This window comes from Muntiacus reevesi, chromosome 3, assembly GCF_963930625.1.
Source record: "Muntiacus reevesi chromosome 3, mMunRee1.1, whole genome shotgun sequence".
Lineage (NCBI taxonomy): Eukaryota > Metazoa > Chordata > Mammalia > Artiodactyla > Cervidae > Muntiacus > Muntiacus reevesi.
The window spans coordinates 252,661,055-252,679,203 of NC_089251.1; the positions used below are offsets into that span (position 1 = coordinate 252,661,055).

General features: G+C 37.2%; 1 protein-coding gene and 1 long non-coding RNA gene across 4 annotated transcripts in view; one reads left to right on the forward strand and one right to left on the reverse strand.

The window, feature by feature from the left end:
- ZNF385B (zinc finger protein 385B) overlaps positions 1-18,149 on the reverse strand; it is a 335,112-nt gene that overhangs the window by 227,094 nt on the left and 89,869 nt on the right. The window lies entirely within an intron of this gene.
- Positions 2,479-16,872, forward strand: LOC136163569 (uncharacterized). Its single transcript, XR_010662272.1, has 3 exons — positions 2,479-2,603; positions 10,810-10,882; positions 16,688-16,872. It is a non-coding gene; the product is annotated as an uncharacterized lncRNA (long non-coding RNA).

Consider the following 18,149-nt stretch of genomic DNA (forward strand, 5'->3'; position numbering starts at 1 on the left):
AGCCTACCAGGCTCCTCAGTCCATGAAATTTTCCAGGCAAGAGTACTGGAGTGGGTTGCCATTTCCTTCTCCAGAGGACATTCCCAACTCAGGGATCGAACCCAGGTCTCCCATGCTGCAGGCAGACACTTTACCATCTGAGCCACCAGGGAAGCCCTTGGAAACAAGATTGAAAATCATTTAGAACATTCTATAAAAGCTGAATTCACTGAAATCAAAATGGCTAAAATATAGTTTTAAAGATAAACGAGTATGGCTTCCCCACATCTCATCTGTTATTAAATTAGCTGTAGAAATATTTTTATCAGTAATATACTTTTCCAATATAATTTACATATATAAACTCTAAACCATTCTAATGAGAAAAAGATAAAGGATTCTGCTTTGTCCAGGGGCTGAGTCCACTTGCTTTAAAATAGAAAACAGTATGGAGGTTCCTCAGATCAATTACCATATGATCCAGTAATCTCATTCCTGAGCATATATCCAGACAAAACTATAATTCAAAAACATACATGCACCTCTGTGTTCAAAGCAGCACTAGCCACAATAGCCAAGACATGGTAACAACCTAAATGTCCATCAACAGATGAACTGATAAAGAAGATGTGGTACATACATACAATGGAATACTACTCAGCAATGGAAGAGAATGAGATACTGCCATTTGCAGCAACATGGACGAAAAGATGAGATATTATCATACTTAAGTCAAAAAGAGAAAGACAAATATTACATCATATCTCTTACATGTGGAATCTAAAATATGACACAAACGAATCTATCTATGAAGCAAAAACAGACTCAAAGACACAGAAAAGAGCCTTGTGGTTGCCTAAGGGGAAGAAGGATGAGAGAGGGAACGGACTGGGAGTTTGGGGTTAGTAGATGCAAACTATTACAGATAGAACGGATGGACAATAAGGTCCTATTGCATGGCACAGGGAATTATATTCAGTGTCCTGGGATAAACCACAATGGAAAAGAATATAAAAAAGAATGTATACATATGAATAACTGAATCACTTTGCTATACAATAGAAATCAACACAACTATTATAAATCAACTATACTTTTAAAAAGCAAAAATATATAAAAGCAGTTTTAGGAGGAAAAATAAAATGCAATTTTAAGGAAAGATTTAACAAATGTTTTGAAATTTTGAATACAGAGCAGAAAGCTTGTGGAGAGAAAAATCATAAGAATATTTATTCATCCTCCAAACCTTTATTGAGTTCCCTTCTGCCCAAAGCACTGTTCTGAGTGCAGAGGCTGTAGGAGCCCTGCTCTCAGGGAACTTCCATTAGACTAATGTTCCTGATCCTGATCTCAAAGCTCTTTTTCATTTGATCATATATTTCTCTCACCAAACAGGCTAATCTATACAATTTACAAAGAGACTTCCATGTCTGAAAAACCGCCTGTTTATTCCCCCACCAGATTCATCTATCATCTATAATCTTTCTCAAAGATTTATCCATATTAAATCTTTATTCATATTTCAAAGAAAACCAACAGATCTTCATGTGTCTTTCAGTGGGCAACTTGCATAATAAGATTTGTTTTTTGTTTTTTTATTGTACAAATGTAACATATTTGAGATATAATTGCATAATATAACTGGCAGTATTTCAGTTTTTTTCCTTGGGTCCTCCAGAAAGAGAAAAATTCTGAGATTCAGAGATGACACACTATTTCTTTTTCAACTTAATGTTAGGCATTTCTATTAACATCCAGCATTTATCATATTATGATTCAAGTGAATGATTTAGAAAAATACCTATATAATATCAAACAGTCTTGAATTAGTCTGCAACTACAGGGTCAATCAGGAAGAATTCTAACCTCATTTTATCCACTAGGATTCTGCAGAAATCATGTGCCGCACATGTACTACAACCTTTAGCAGGAAAAGCCTTAGATAACCCATTTCGTAATTAAGGCTGAATACGAAACATGTTTCCGTGTTTCCAGAGCATGCTTGCCAGAGTCCAGCCGCTTCTGCCTAATACGAACCCTCTTAGTGTCACATGACTGCATCCTATTCCAGCCACAGCTGACAAACCAGGACTAGATAACTGATTCAGGGGCAGCTAATCATCAAAGACATTCTTGGAGGTCTGGTTCAAAACATGACAATCCATCGTTCAGATATCGGGAAGATGAGAAACTGGTGACAGTAGTGTGGGGGACCAGGTTCGCTGGGGTCAGACTCAAGCCTAAGTTTGTGACGAAGGACAGATCACTAAAGAGAAAAAAAAGACAGCTTAAAGGGCTGAAAAGGCAGAAGCCAGTGGGACGCAGAGATTGCCTCTGAGAGAAAAGACGGCTCCCTGTCTTTTTCAGTTGACACCAGTTTCCATGCGTCCCAGCTGGTTCCAAGGATGGCTTTGTGTTTCCTGAGACTGGCTGTTGTACCCTCACAACAGATCTCCTCTTTCTTAAGTTAGCCTGAGTCTCGCTTGCAACCAAATAAATCCTGGCTGAGAGAAATAGCCTTTCATGGATCTGCACTTAGTTTGTACCACGACAGGAAAAGAGCAAAAGTCAGTCACAAGTGACAGACTCAATTCTGCTTACATCTCGGAAGGACCATCCTAACCGTAAGTCAATCTGGGGCACTGGTTCCTGTGTATGTCATTAATTTTTAATGACATGGTGGTATTTAATAATTTCTGCTGCTGCTGCAGCTAAGTCGCTTCAGTCGTGTCCGACTCTGTGCGACCCCATAGACGGCAGCCCACCAGGCTCCTCTGTCCCTGGGATTCTCCAGGCAAGAACACTGGAGTGGGTTGCCATTTCCTTCTCCAATGCATGAAAGTGAAAAGTGAAAGTGAAGTCGCTCAGTCATGTCCAACTCTTAGCGACCCCATGGACTGCAGCCCACCAGGCTCCTCCATCCATGGGATTTTCCAGGCAAGAGTACTGGAGTGGGGTGCCATTGCCTTCTCTGTAATAATTTCTACAACCCTCTAAATATAAAATCATATGAGGGTTACCATAGTACTGAACTGATCTTTCCTAATTTTCAACTTCCAAATAGTTTTTGGTGATGCTGATAATATCTACTTACCTCACCTCTTCCCTGTTCTCTGTCAAAGACATTGGGAAAAATACCCAAGGAAACCAGAGTTAAGAGAAGTCTGGTTTGCCATGGTTCTGATACTCTTCTGTATCAAAATGTTGCCTTCTGGCTGTTTCTCCCAGTGCATTTTGCTCCTAAAGTAGCATATTCAGGAGGACTTTTTCCTTTATTCTCCATCTAATTAGTCATTGATTCTCCTTAAACTGAATGGATGAGAAAACCTATTTTATCCTGTTTTACTTTTAAAGATTTGAAGTATTTTTCAGTAGTTGTTCATCTTTATCACACAGTTCCTATAGCAAATACAAGTCTTCTTTTCTGTATTTGTTCTGTTCTTCTTGGGAATGGGGTCTATAAAAATTATTGTTACCACCTCAATGCTTTATTCTTTGTAATGTAAAGAAAACATCATTTTCAGCCAATGCAAATGCTTTAATTCAGAAGATTTATTAAAATGACAAAGCAGCTATTGTTCAGCTATGACTTTGAGCCATCTAAAGCCCTTTAGTTTGTCTGGGATTTGCCAACTTCAGGAAAAATGAAAAATTTTGGACAGTTAGAAGGGGAAATATCGATATGGTTAAAAGCTAGAGAAGAATAGAAAAGACAAAAAGTATAGGAGAAAGAACATCAAGATACAGCCTTCAAGCATTGGGTTGGTCAATAAGTTCATTGGGGTTTTTCCACAGGCTGTAACTTCCCAGGCGGCTCAGAATGCATCCTTCCCAGTGGGTATAGAATTCACTTGCAATGTAGGAGACATAGGTGATATGGGTCTAATCCCTGGGTGAGGAAGATTCCTGGAGGAGGAAATGGCAACCCACTCCAGTATTCTTGCCTGGAGAATCCCACGGACAGAGGAGCCTGCCCGGCTAGAGTCCATGGGATCGCAAAGAGTTGGACACAGCTGAAGCAACTGAGCATGCGTGCGTGTAATGGAAAATCCCAAATGAGCTTTTTGGTCAACCCAATATATATATGGCTGTACAATACCACGCATGGAAATGACAAATAGAACTACTAAGAAAGTGTTCTTTGTAGGAACAATACCAGCAACAAACATTTCAGTGCCACATCCTTTTCTAAATGTTTACCTGCATGTACTAATGTAATATTACTCTAACATTATACAAGATGAAATTAAGGCATGGAGACAGAAAGTAACTTATCTGAGGTTACACAGATGGGACACTGAAGAGAGGGAATTCGAAAGTGGCTCTGGCCCTGCAGCCAGAACCCATGATCACAGGCAGTTTGCCCTCTCTGTAAAACTTCTGACCAGGTTTTAAATCAGTTGTACATTACAACCATCTCAAGAGCATCTCAAAGCATACCAACACCTAGGCTCCATCCCTGGAGATTCTCACTCGACAGTTCCGTGTGGTGCCTAGGTGATTTCAGATGCAGAGGCAAGACCACGAAGCCCGGGTCACCTTTTTTAGTGGTTGAGACAGGAGCGGAATCCAAGTGTCTTGACTTTTTCCTGTATATTACAGTAGCTCCTGTCTTCAGCAAATTGAGGGAGAAAATAGGTTTTTACTCTGGAGTGACAAATTTGAATTTGATAAATCAAAAATCATTCGGTCAGTGGAGATCATGAAACACAAGGACAGTATTTCTTTTAGTGGTTATTAAAAAGAAGATGGAGTCTCAAATTTCTGAAATAATAAATATGTTAATGAGAAACTGATGAACATTTCCAAAGTCCCTTTATTAGGTATTGCAGCACAAACATAATTTAGACACCAGAGATCTTTGCTATACAATTTAAACTCTCAACATAATACAGAGTCTTTCTCAGAATCAACTCAAGGCAAAAATGTTTCTAAAGAAAGGATAAAGGGGATTTTGTAGTAAGTGCTAAATAACTAGATCCCTGGGGAAGAGAGCTTTATTTGTAGTATTTACCAAATCATGATGCCAACAACCCACCATTGCTAGTTTCAAGCTAATGTGATGGGCATTACTGAATGTAGGCCTGGAAAGAATATTCAGCAGCACTCCGTCATATAGCACTTCCTTCATATACACACATAGATGTAAAAACTCTCAGGAGCACAGGCAATAGGAAAATATAGTTAAAAAATCATAAAGTAGTGAATTTTGAGTATTTATGACCTTTGTCTTAAATAGAATTCATTTAGTGTATGTTTCTATAATTTAAATTTTAACGATGCTGTATTTAATAACGGGCTTGCCAAATTCCTGAAAATGCAATAACCACCTCTTGCAAGCACACCACTGAAAAGGCATCCATTCAATCACACATTTTTTCTTGGAGAAAGGCAGTATTTAATTTGATAAATTGAATAAAGGGAAGGAAACAAGCATTCTTAATTTATTCAGCTTTCTTGGGAATGAAAACTTCTGATTTCTCCTCCAGCATAAATCCAACCTTCATTATGAGGGGTTAAGAATGTGGGCTCTCCTGGAGAAGGGAACGGCAACCTACTCCAGTATTCTCACCTGGGAAATCCCATGGAGAGAAGGAGCCAGTTCGTGTGGACTGTAATTAGTTGCTATAATCACTGAAAAATTCAAAGTTTGGGAAAAGAAAAGCCTTGGTGTCTGCTGTTAGTTGAATATTGTTTGTATAATGAAGGAGCTACGTGACTGTAAAGATTCTTCTTCTTCTAAGAATAGATGTGCAATTTTATTTAAATTATCAATTATCTTATACAGACAAATGGAAAGATAAAGGCAGAAATGAAGAAAGAAAGGGACAGAGGGAGTGCAGAAGAGAAAAGGCAAGAAGGAAAGGAGGGAGGGATGGGAAATTCTTTCCTTTTTTTAAGGAAGCATCTCTTTAAATATAGAATTATAATTGACATTGGTCTTAGCTCTGTTTTTGTGGATGTGACTCCAAAAGCAAGGGAAACGAAAGGAAAATTAAACAAATGGGAGTATACCAAACTAATACAACAAAGGAAAACATCATCAAAAGAAAAAAGCAACTTGCTGAATGGGAGACCATATTTGCAAATTGTATATCCAATAAGGGGTTAATATCCAAAATATACAAAGCACCCATACAAATCAACAACAACAAAAACAACCCAATTAGAAAATAGGCAGAGGATTTTCCAGCAGTGAAGGAGATGAAGAGCAGTGGTCCTCAACTGGGCTTGATTTTGCTCCTCAACGGCTGTTTAGCAAGGTCTAGACATTTTTAGTTGTCACAGCTGGGATGGAGGAAGGAACCACCAGTATGTAATGTGCACAGGTCAGAGATGCTGCTGAATATCCTAGGATGTACAGGCTAGTCCCCATTAGAGAATCATCTGACTCAAAATGCCAATGGTGCCCAGGCTGAAAAACCATAGACTACAGAAATATTTAGGGAGCAACATGGACTTCACTTTAGATATTAACTTTAAGTTCAATGCCAGATTTATTCAAATAAAATGACGTGACCACCAGAAAAACAACATAAGTGTCAGTAACTGCCTTAGAGATCACAAAATTGAAATAAACAGGTGCAAATCAAAGCAGTCGTTAAATATTTATGTATAGTTACTAAAGTGTTTAGAAGGGATGAGAGCTGTAAACTACATTCCCAGCTTGACAGAAATACACAGTGACTAAATCTAGCATTGTCTGCAAAAGAGGTATGCACTTCACTCCTGTAATAGTCAGCAGGATCTAAATTTAGGTTATACTCTTAGTGCATTAAAATAGCATCAAGAAGCTCAGGAAGTCTAAAACCATCACACTCCAAGTTTCTGTCTACACGGCTAATAGTTACTTGCCAGAGATCCCTGTTGCCTGTTTGATTATAGTCTAATAAAAACATATTCTTTGCAAACTTCTCCCATAAACCAGGAAATGGAGTTAAAGGGCTGATTCTACATAAAATAATTGGAACACAAATATCATGATGTAAAGCATTCAGAGAATATACCTTAACTTTCAAAGTTTGTGAGAAACTTTATGAGGCTTTTTTACTGGTTACCAGGAAAGTAAAAATGCTTTCTTTCAGAGTTCCAGTGTCACAACAGTAAATGAGTAAAGCGAACGTACATTTTTAGTTGAACAGAAGATCAACAATATTAATTGCCTATACTCTGACTTGGATAAACGTTGAACTGGGGAAAGGCCTACTACTGAAAACGGGAAGAGATTAAGATTGTGTCTTGGTATCTTAATTTATCTGTTTACTCTCTCTTCTACTGAAACAAACAAAAACCAGATGGACTAACTCAAAAGATATTTCTTTTTTTTCACTCCACTTTAGAGGACCTTCTAAAATGTAGTTTGCGATTTTTTAAAAATTGCTTCACTTTCTTAAATTGTAGCTCAAAATATATTCCTTGCAGTAAAGTACTCTTGACTGTTGCAATCTAGAATCACCTAAGCAGGTGCATACCACTAGAAGAACAAGCCTAGAAAGTGTTCAGAATTAACGTCCTACAGCAAGAATGATGAAGATTTTTTTTTCTTCTAAGGGGTTATGACTCAAGAATAAAAAAAAATAATTAGCTGTTTCACAAAGTCAAATTAAATAATGTTAGATTTCTCTTTTAAGCAAAGTATATATAATGCCCCCTCTTGTGGCCAGGTTCTTTTCCTGTGTTAGATACATGAGATGCAAATAGTATCTGCTTGAACCACTCTCCTCACACTTATGCTACCCTCTGCATGCTTACACACTCATCCCTATGACTATATAAACTTTTTAAGCTAAGTACATGGCTACCTGGAAAAAAGTCTACCTTCCCTAGCATCTCTTGCAGCTAGGTGTGACCATGGGACAAAAATCCAGACCAAGTGAGATTTCTGGGTATTTCCATAACAGGAGAGGAAGTCACTCTGCTTCTCTCTTCCCTCTGTCTGGGATATAGATACATTGACTGATGCCCAAGTGGCCACCGAGGACATCAGGGTGAAAGCTGTGTGCTGGGGATGTCAGAGGAAGAAAAAGGAGGAGCCTGGCTCCTTGACCCCATGGATACTGTACCAGACACAGATGACCTACAAGCTACATTTAAGTTAACAAGAAATACATTTCTATTTTTCTTTAACCACTGCTGTTTTGTCTAAAACATGATTTTAATTCAAACTAATACAGTATTTTCAAAATGTTTCTTTTCTGACCAGCTGTATTCTCTCTCTTAAAGTAATTTAGGGTATGTGGTTTTAAGGAACACTTCCAATTGCACATTCTTATAGAAACCACTCTCTACATTAAACTAAGACTTATTGCCTACACATTTCTATGTGATCTTGAGCTTTAATAATATTGAGCATAAAAAGTTCCTAATTTGAATATACCCTACACCCCCACAACTATATGATAAATTACTTAAGGTCAGAAATTGTTCTTTCAATCTCTTTTTATTCTCAATACTTTGAAAGATTTGATAGATGCTCACATATCTATCTTCCATAGTTAAATATATAGAACATGAAATGGAATATAAAATATTTCTATATAGAATTTCTATAGAATATAGAAATGGAACAAAAAGAACAGGAAAGGAAGCAGAGACAGAAAAGGAGAAAGGGAGAGAGAGGACGAAAAACAGAGAAGGTATTTTCCTTCACCGAAACAATATGAAACTAGAAATCAATCACAGAAGGAAAATAGGAAAAGAACAAACACATGAAAACTAAGCAACAATCTACTAAAAACCCAATAAGTCAACAATGAAATCAAATAAAGATATCAGAAAATAACTTGAGACAAATTAAAATGAAAAGACAACCTTTCAAAATCTATGGTATGCAGCAAAAGTGATTCTAAAAGGGAAATTCACAGTGATGAAGTCCTTCTACAAGAAACAAGAAAATCTCACACAATCTAAACTACCATCTAAAAGAATTAGAAAAAGAAGGATGGAAACAATAAGGACCAGAGAGGAGATAATTAAAATAGAGATAGAAAATAATAGAAAAGATCAATAAAACCAAGAGCCGCTTTTTTGAAAAGATAAACAAAACTGGGTCAAACCTCACCAAGAAGTTTAGAGGAAGGCCCAGATAAACAAAATAAGAAATGAAAGAGGAGAAATAACCACTGATATCACAGAAATACAAAAAAATTACAAGAGAACACTATGAACAGATATACGCCAACAAACTGGACAACCTAGAAGAGATGGACAAGTTTCTAGAAACATTCAGGCTGCCAAAACTAAATCAAGAAGAAACAGAAAATTCGAACAGACTGATTACTAGAAGTGAAATAGAATCTGTAAAAAACCTCCCTGCAAACAAAAGTTCATGACTGACTGACTAACAGCTTCACTGGTGTATTCTATCAAACCATACAAATAACTTATATTTATTTCAAAAACCTGAAGAGGAGGGAACACTCTCAAATTCATTCTATGAAGCCACCATATCACCTTGATACCGAAATCAAAGACACTACCAAAATAAATTATAGGTCAAGATCTTTGATTAATATAGATGCAAAAATCCTCAACAAAACCTTAGTGAACTGAATCCAACAATAAATAAAAAGGATCATACACCATGATCAAGCTGGGAGTCATTCCAGGGTCACACAAGGATGGTTCAACATATGCGAATCAATCATTGTGATACATCACATTAACAAAAGAAAAGACAAAACCACATGAACATCTCAAGAGATGCAGAAAAGAATATTTGACAAAATTCAGTGTCCATTCAAGATAAAAACTTATCTCAACATCATAAAAGTCATGTGCAACAAATCCATAGCCAATATAACAATCATATAAGCATTTGAAAAAACAAAACATCCATTCTCGACAAAAAATCTTAGTAAACTATAGCTAGATGGAACCTCCTTAACTTGAAAAAAGATTATAATTAAAACAGTATGGTACTGGCATAAAAAGACACACACAGACCAATAAACCAGAGTAGAAGGGCAAGAAATAAAACCACACATATAAAGGCAAATAATCTATGACAAAGGCACCAAGAATACACAATGTGAAAAGAATAGTCTCTTTAATAAACAGTATTGAGAAAACTAAATATCCACACATGCAAAAAATGAAGTTGGACCTTTACACTGGATATAAATCAACTCAAAAAGAATTAAAGATTTAAACATAAGACTTGAAACCATAAAACTCCAAGAAGAAAATGAAAAGCTACTTGATATAGGCCTTGACAATGATTTTTCTGGACGACATCAAAAGCATAGGTACCAAAAGTTAAAATAAGTTAAGTGGGACTATATCAAAATGAAAAGCTACTGCACAGCAAAGAAAATAATCAACAAAATAGAAAAGGTAACCTACAGAATGGAAGAAAATATTTGCAAACCATATATCTGATAAGAGGTTAATATTAAAAATATATAAGGAATTTCTATAACTCAATAACAAAGAAACAAATAACCTGAATTAAACATGAGTAAATAGTTGGATATTAAAAAAAAACAAACATACAAATGTCCAACAGGTACATCAAAAGAAGCTCTACAGCATTAACCATCAGGGAAATGCAAATTAAAACCACAATGACCTTATCTAATACCTGTTAGAATGGTTATTTTCAAAAAGATAAGTAATTATTGGTGAGGATGTGGAGAAAAGGGAACCCTTATACACTGGTGGTGGGCAGGTAAACTGGTATAACCATTATGGAAATTAATATAGAGATTTCTCAAAAAATTAAACATAAAACATGATTCAGCAGTCCCATTTCTGGGTATATAGCCAAAGGAAATTAAACCAGTAAAGTGAGTATCTTAAAGAGACATTTGCACTCCCACTTTATTTCAGCATTATTCACAAAAGCCAAGATATAGAAACAGCTGAAGTGTCCATCAATGGCTGGCTGGATAAAGAAAATGCGGTATGTATGCGTGCTAAGTCACTTCAGTCGTGTCTGACTCTGCAACCTGATGGACTGTAGCCTATCAGGCTCCTCTGTCCATGGGATTCTCCAGGCAAGAATACTGGAGTGGGTTTCCATGCCCTCCTCCAGGGGATCTTCCTGACCCAGGGGTCGAACCCACATTTCTTAAATCTCCTCCATACACACACACACACACACACACATACATATACACAATGGAAAATCATTGTGTATATGTATATACACACACACAATCAACAAAAAAGAAGGAAATCCTGCTCTTTGTCACAACATGGATGAATCAGGAGGACATGTTGCTAAGTGAAACAAACAGAGAATGCAAATATTGCATGATCTCATTTACACGTGGAATCTGAAAAAGTCTATCTCATAGAACCAGAGGATAGAATCGTGATTACCAGGGGCTGGGGAGTGGGAAAAATAGGGATACACTGGTCAAAATATACAAACTTTCAGTAATAAGATGAATAAGTTCTGAGAATCTAATATATAATGTGGTGACCAGCATGCTATATAAAAGTCTAGCAGTAACAAATGTGGGTAAGAATGTAGAAAAACTAGGATTCTCAAACACTAAATTTTTGATTTGGAAAAACTTTTGAGGAAATCTTGTATTGCTGAACATGTGCATACATTTGATCAAGTAATTCTACTCTGAGGATATGTGCATGTATTAAGATATGTCTGTGTGTACATATGCATGTGTATATATCAACCTAATAGAGACTTTTTTTCTTTATAGTAGTATTATTTGTAATAGTTTTAAACTGGAAACAACTCAAACATTTCTCAATAGATAAATTTTGTATTATATGGAATGTGGAATATTCTTCAGAAACAAAGATGACTCAATTATAACTATATACAACATCTCAAAAAAGTCTGATATTAAAAATATGGTTCTATTTATAAAATCAAAAAACAGGCACACTGAACTATATTATTAGAAGTCAGATGGCAGTTATCTTTGGGAAGGAGGGGGTGGTTATTGGTTCAAGATGAGCACAAGGGGGCCTTCTGGGTGCTGATAACATTCTATTTCTTGGTCTGGGGAGCAGTTACTTAAGTGTATTAACTGTTGTAATTCATTAAGATAAATACTTTGTGAAATCTTCTCAGCTATGTGATACCTCAATAATTTTTATTTGAAATATTCATGTTTTGTTAATATTCTTCCCTTGTCTCCCTTCATCTATTCTGCTTTTTACTTTAGAGTGTTAAATATCAAAACCTTAGGTCTTGAGGTCCTGAGAGAAGACAAAGAGCTATAATTATTAAAAGTAGTACGTAATGTTGCAAGTATGTAGCAGTACACACATTTTCATATCTAGTATCTCAACAATCATCACAACCCTCTGAGAGATAAGAAGCAATAAAGGCTTTTTTTAAATTGATGGATAAACTGTGACTCAGAGGTGGTTAAATTTTGTTCCCTAGTTCATATATTTAGAAGGTGGCAGAGTTCAGTGTAAGACTGGTTCTTAATCACAAGATTGTTGCTCTTTCTACTCCACATGTAGTCATTTAAAATAATATATAACATGAATAAATAACCTATGATTTAAATAACTGTTATTTTTTATTTGAATCTCACTAGACTCATTTTAACTCTTCAACACTACCATTGCTGTTCTCTCCCATACCTCTGTTTAAAAAAAGAAATGCATTTATTGAGGTCAATAACAGAAGGATAACATCTACTTATTTATATTTTTCCACATCAATTAATGTACATGAAATATGTCATACCTTCTTAAATATAGAAATTTTAAATGTGGATAGGATTGTTTTAGATACTCTTTTAAAACTAAACTGTAGTAATATGTCTGATCTGTTCAGGGGCTTCATGTTCTAAAGTTCTCTACTTGATTTTTCTAGTCTTCAGGAAAGGAAGAACTACTAGTCTCCTATCTAGTGGTTATACAATTAGAAGAATGAAAGATAAAGAAATATTTTAGATTATGGTTAGAGAAATAGATTAGAATATTTTGCTAATACAACAATGAGTATGATCACTCTGTATAGTTTAAATATTTTTTGATCACCACATAATACTGCTCTAACTTCTAGCAGGTATTTTAAAATTGCATACCTTTGATCAAAATGAGTATCAGGGAAACGAGTTCATATGACTTAATTGAATTCACATACACTATTGGAAAAAACATAACCAGGAGGTTTATAAAACTGATGATGTGTTAAGAGTCTCACCCTTGAATGTGCGAAATGGTTGCTGTTCCATTTTTGCTGGTCGTGTACATTGCTACAAACTTTATGGAAGAAAGTTTGGCAAGTGGTATTAACAGCCTAACATGGACATTCCCTAAGGCCTTAACTCAATTTACAGCAGTTATACATGGAAAACAACTAGTGACACAAAAGCTTCACAGGGTATTTGCTGCAGCATAATTTATAATGGTGAAAAATTTACTGTAACATAAATGTCAAATAATAAAAGAATATTAAATCATTCATAGTATATTAACAAAATGGCACACTCTGGAACCATTAAAAATAACAGTGCAAATGAAGAATTGCTGTGAAATGATACTTGGCTGGGCAAATTAGTAATATTCAAATGCCGACTTCAACCAGTCACCTTTTACCTGTGGTGCTATCAAAGGACATAGATGCATATGTGACAAGGTCAAACAAAGGCATAATACATCATGGTAAAGTTCCTGGAACTTTTAGTACTTCAGTGACATCAGAAAGGGTCCTGACATATTTTTCCTGCATGAGCAGGAGCTGACTTGACCCCCCCTTTCCCTCTTGTGACCCCACTCCCTATAAGAAGATTCAGAACAGAATTTCTCAATGTCTGCCCCACTTTATTGGATGATTTTTTTCCCCTCTATTTCCACGCACTATGATTTGTTAGAGGCTAATATGATTTGTTAGATCTTTGTGTCCTTCTCCTGGTTTCTTTCTATTTCCTACTATTCTTGTAACTACAAAGAAAACATCCTTTATTTTTTAAAAAACTGATCTCTTTTATCCCTTACCTCTGACTCCTTCTGTTCTGATTCCAAATCCAAGCAACAGTTTCCATGTTGCTTTACCACACTCTGAAGCATTCCTACTTTCTCACTGTGGTTTAACCCTATGTCTGAACAAGCCTATTTATTAGAATTTAGAGGGATTACAGGACACACCTGTAGAGTCTCTTTTTTAGCCCTTAAGGTTTGTGATAATTTCCCTGAGTTTTTATTCCTCCTCAACTCAAGAAGAAAATATACCCACATTTGGAAGAGGACCCCAGTCCTATTACCTATTTTTTTCATATCATTAACTCCACTGCCCCCGTGAGGTTGAATCAATGCTTTGGGTCTCTGAAGTGCATAGCTGAAGTCAGAGCTCATGTGCTGGAGGCTGTGGGCCGGTGATCAGGAAGGAAAGAAAGGCCTCTCTGCAGTGATAGAGAGCAGCCAGCTGCCGGAGAAGCAGGCTTCAGCGCAGAATCTCAGCTGCCTTCTCTCTCATTCTCTCTTCCTGAATGTCTTTCAATGACTTAAAATGTAAAACAATGACAAATAATTGAGACTAAAAGTACCTTCCAAATAGTAAGTGCAAAAATATTCCATTTTCGTCTTTAAAAAAAATGTCACCCACAGCCACACACAGAATCAGATGCGAAGCGCCAGCAGCTAGTGGCAGCCACCTGTAGGCGGTAGAAGATGCAGGGCCGGAGCAGTTGATTCAGTTTTTCTTATCTTTTCATTTCTCTGTGTTTCACATGGTTTGTAAAAAAAAAACCTCACAAATATTTATTACTTTACCATTAAAGAATAGTAGTGTTCGTTTCATTTTTTAATGTGGCTACCTTATCTTGAATGCCCTGAATAAACCATGTTAAGGGTCTAAGTGCTTTATCGGTTTCCAATTTTCCCCAATTCCCCAAGTTCTTCATCTTTTACTACCATTCTCATATGACATTTTTTATTTTTAATTTTAAAACAAGAAATGTTATAGATTTTAGAGTAGCATTGACATACATACATATATATATGTATATATACACACACACATACATACACACAAACACACACACATATACACGCTATGCTGCTGCTAAGTCGCTTCAGTCGTGTCCAACTCTGTGCGACCCCATAGACGGCAGTCCACCAGGCTCCCCCGTCCCTGGGATTCTCCAGGCAAGAACACTGGAGTGGGTTGCCATTTCCTTCTCCAATGCATGAAAGTGAAAAAAAATGAAAGTGAAGTCGCTTAGCCGTGTCTGACTCTTAGCGATCCCATGGACTGCAGCCCACCAGGCTCCTCCGTCCATGGGATTTTCCAGGCAAGAGTACTGGAGTGGGGTGCCAGTACCTTCTCCATATACACGCTACTGTGTGTAAAATAAAAAAGCTGGCAGAAGCTGCTGGATCGCACAGGGAACTCATGTGGGGCTCTGTGGTGACCTAGAAGGGTGGGGTGCGGGGTGGGGGCGGGAGGCTCCCGAGGGAGGGGGTGCATGTGTACTTATTGCTGAGCCACGCTGTGGTACAGCAGAAGCCAACACAATGTTGTAAAGAGGTTATCCACCAGCTACAAATAAAAATAAATAAATGCTCGAGATTGTAGAAAGAATAGTCTTTCATGCTTCACGAGGCAGGGCCTTATGACCTTCTAATAATAATGATAAGGCACATATACTCTGGTTCTCAAGCCATTCACATTCACTGCCTGCTAGCAAGAGTCCCCATGAGCAGACTGAAACCATGCCCAGTGCCAGGGACTATTTCTAACCATCGCAATAGCTCTGTATCACCTTTGTGCTCAGACTAGAAATAATAAGTCCTGGACGGATACATCCTCAGGGCTCAGCAAATTGGTGGGCCATGGCTGTTGACCTGCTTCCTTTACCCTGTTGAGGTAAACAGTTACATCTTCACTCTCTGCTTAGCAGAAAATCACAAGAAACATTATGTCACAAACCATTGAGAGTCTGAGGTCACTTCGATTCACCTTCTAAGCTTCTCCCCACTTTAAAATGGTAAAATAAAATATTCATGTGCTACCATTATGTGGTTGAACAAAGAAGGAGGCATTTCCTCTTACTTAAATTAATCCATGACTGCCTGCAGCCTACACCAAGTCAATCATTTATACTTACATCTATCCCATATATGAATGAGGAAGGCAGAAAAAAATAACGGCCATGCAAACAATGCTTGTCAAATCACATTAGAATTGACAAGTAAGACAACTAATCAATCTTCCTAACAGCATGGACAAATAGACTGAATCACATTTCAAATATTCAGTGGCACTTTGAACAAAAAACACACTACCTACTTCAACACAGAATGACCTATTTTTCCAAAGGATGTCCAAGGATGCCCAGGGCAACCTATCCTATCCTCCCTGAGAATTTAGAAAATACAAATGAATACTGGATGCAAGTTTATTTTCTGAATTAAAATTTCAAGCACTGTAAATGGAATGGTAATACTGAAAGTAATTTAACATCTTTTAAGACAATTCAAAGTGCTTAACTCATTTAATATAATTATCTCTTAACATTGTGATATAGTCTCTATTTTCCTAGTGTTCTTTAGAAAGGACAAAATACCCTTCCTTTTACCATAATTTCCCCCTTGTCTATATCTAATTGAAGAGCTTTCTATCAGAAAACTTGAAAAATGGATAATTACTGCTCTGGGGCCTCTCATCGACTATGAACTTGGGAATTAGAGTTTTTGGCCTTGCTTAATGAAAAGTGGCTGAATTAAATTTTTTTCATCTAACAAGTATCTTTTTTTTTTCCTTTTGGTAAAGTTTCCCAGAGAATCTCTCTTAACAGCTACTGGCCAAGCCCATAATTCTACAATTGAAACAATGAGATCTATTTTCCAGAACATCAATCTTCATTCTCCAGACAGATACAATTGTTTGAAGAGTTGCAATTACATTATCCCGTGGTGCTTCTTCAGCCTCCACATCTGACTGATTCCACAGTTAACAATTAAAAGGCCAAAGGAATTCAGGATTAATTTTTATCTCTAATAATAAAAAGTTCATTGCATTGAATTTCTTGGTATCAGCATCATTGCCTTCCTAATTAAAAGTGCAATGGTTATATAATCCTGCAAAAGGAGAAATGGAAGTCAATACCCATTCATGACTATATACTTCGAGTGAAGTAACTGCAATCCTCCTGACTGTGTGGACGGCACAATCTTTCACTGCCTGCGAATGAGTCAACTGGAAGTGCTAGGCTTAGCCTATACTGCTTAAACTTCATCCATCCTCTGATGTTAAATATAACACGTTTTTGAACAGCAATGTATTTATCAAGAAATCGGTCTGGTAGATAACAAACCAAATGTAGATAACCAGTATGAACCGCACACAGCATCGTCATGTGTATTGCTAAGTTGAATGTCATCAGAGGTCAACAGGGTGCAGCGCCTAGTTGCCTTCTAATAATCAGAAAGCGAGCAGAGAGTTCTTCCTCCTCACATTGCCGCCTCCTCCTCTTCAGCACTGCTGTTCCCTCATCTCACTGTGTTACCATCGGTTCTGTTCATGTTGGTGTTTCCTTCACTGGCTCCAGCAAGAGACGCCTCTCCTCCCCTGCCAGCCTCAGAGGTCTCCGATCCACGGGCCTCCTCTGGGACCAAGGAAGCGGAACTTCTCCCCCGTAGCCAGAGCACCAATAAGGCACGGTCTCAGGGCCGTACACTGAGCTTCTAGGGCACTGATGGTGTCTGGGTTCTGAGTGGTTGGCATGGGACCTCAGATGTGATAAAAACTCAGGATAACGCTGAAGAAACGTTAGCCTGGAAAAAGCAGGATTTACATCAGAAACTAACTCGGGGAAAGGAAGCCTCAAGCTTTGGTTTCTGTTAAGTTCCCGCTACACACTTCTACCCCTGAGTCTCAACTTTTTCACCTGTAGAGTCTGGCCGTAGAAGAGGCGGTTGGTACACAGGACAATATTTTGAATGTGTAATGTAGGACAACTTTCTTTGATCTCAAAAGCACAACCTCCTCAACCTGCCCTCCCCTAAAACCAGGAAAGAAAAAAATACTCCACTAAATCATATCAGAATTCACCCAACAGATAGAACGTTTATATTTTAACATTAAAACTCATCTTAATTTGCTAAAAACTGGATGGCTTTCACCCAAAACAATTGATATTTTGTTTGAAAACAAAAAATTACCTGAAGCCTGTAGAACAGTTAATCTGTGGGCTTCTGAGAATCACTTCACAACTATTTTTTGCCGATTTGCA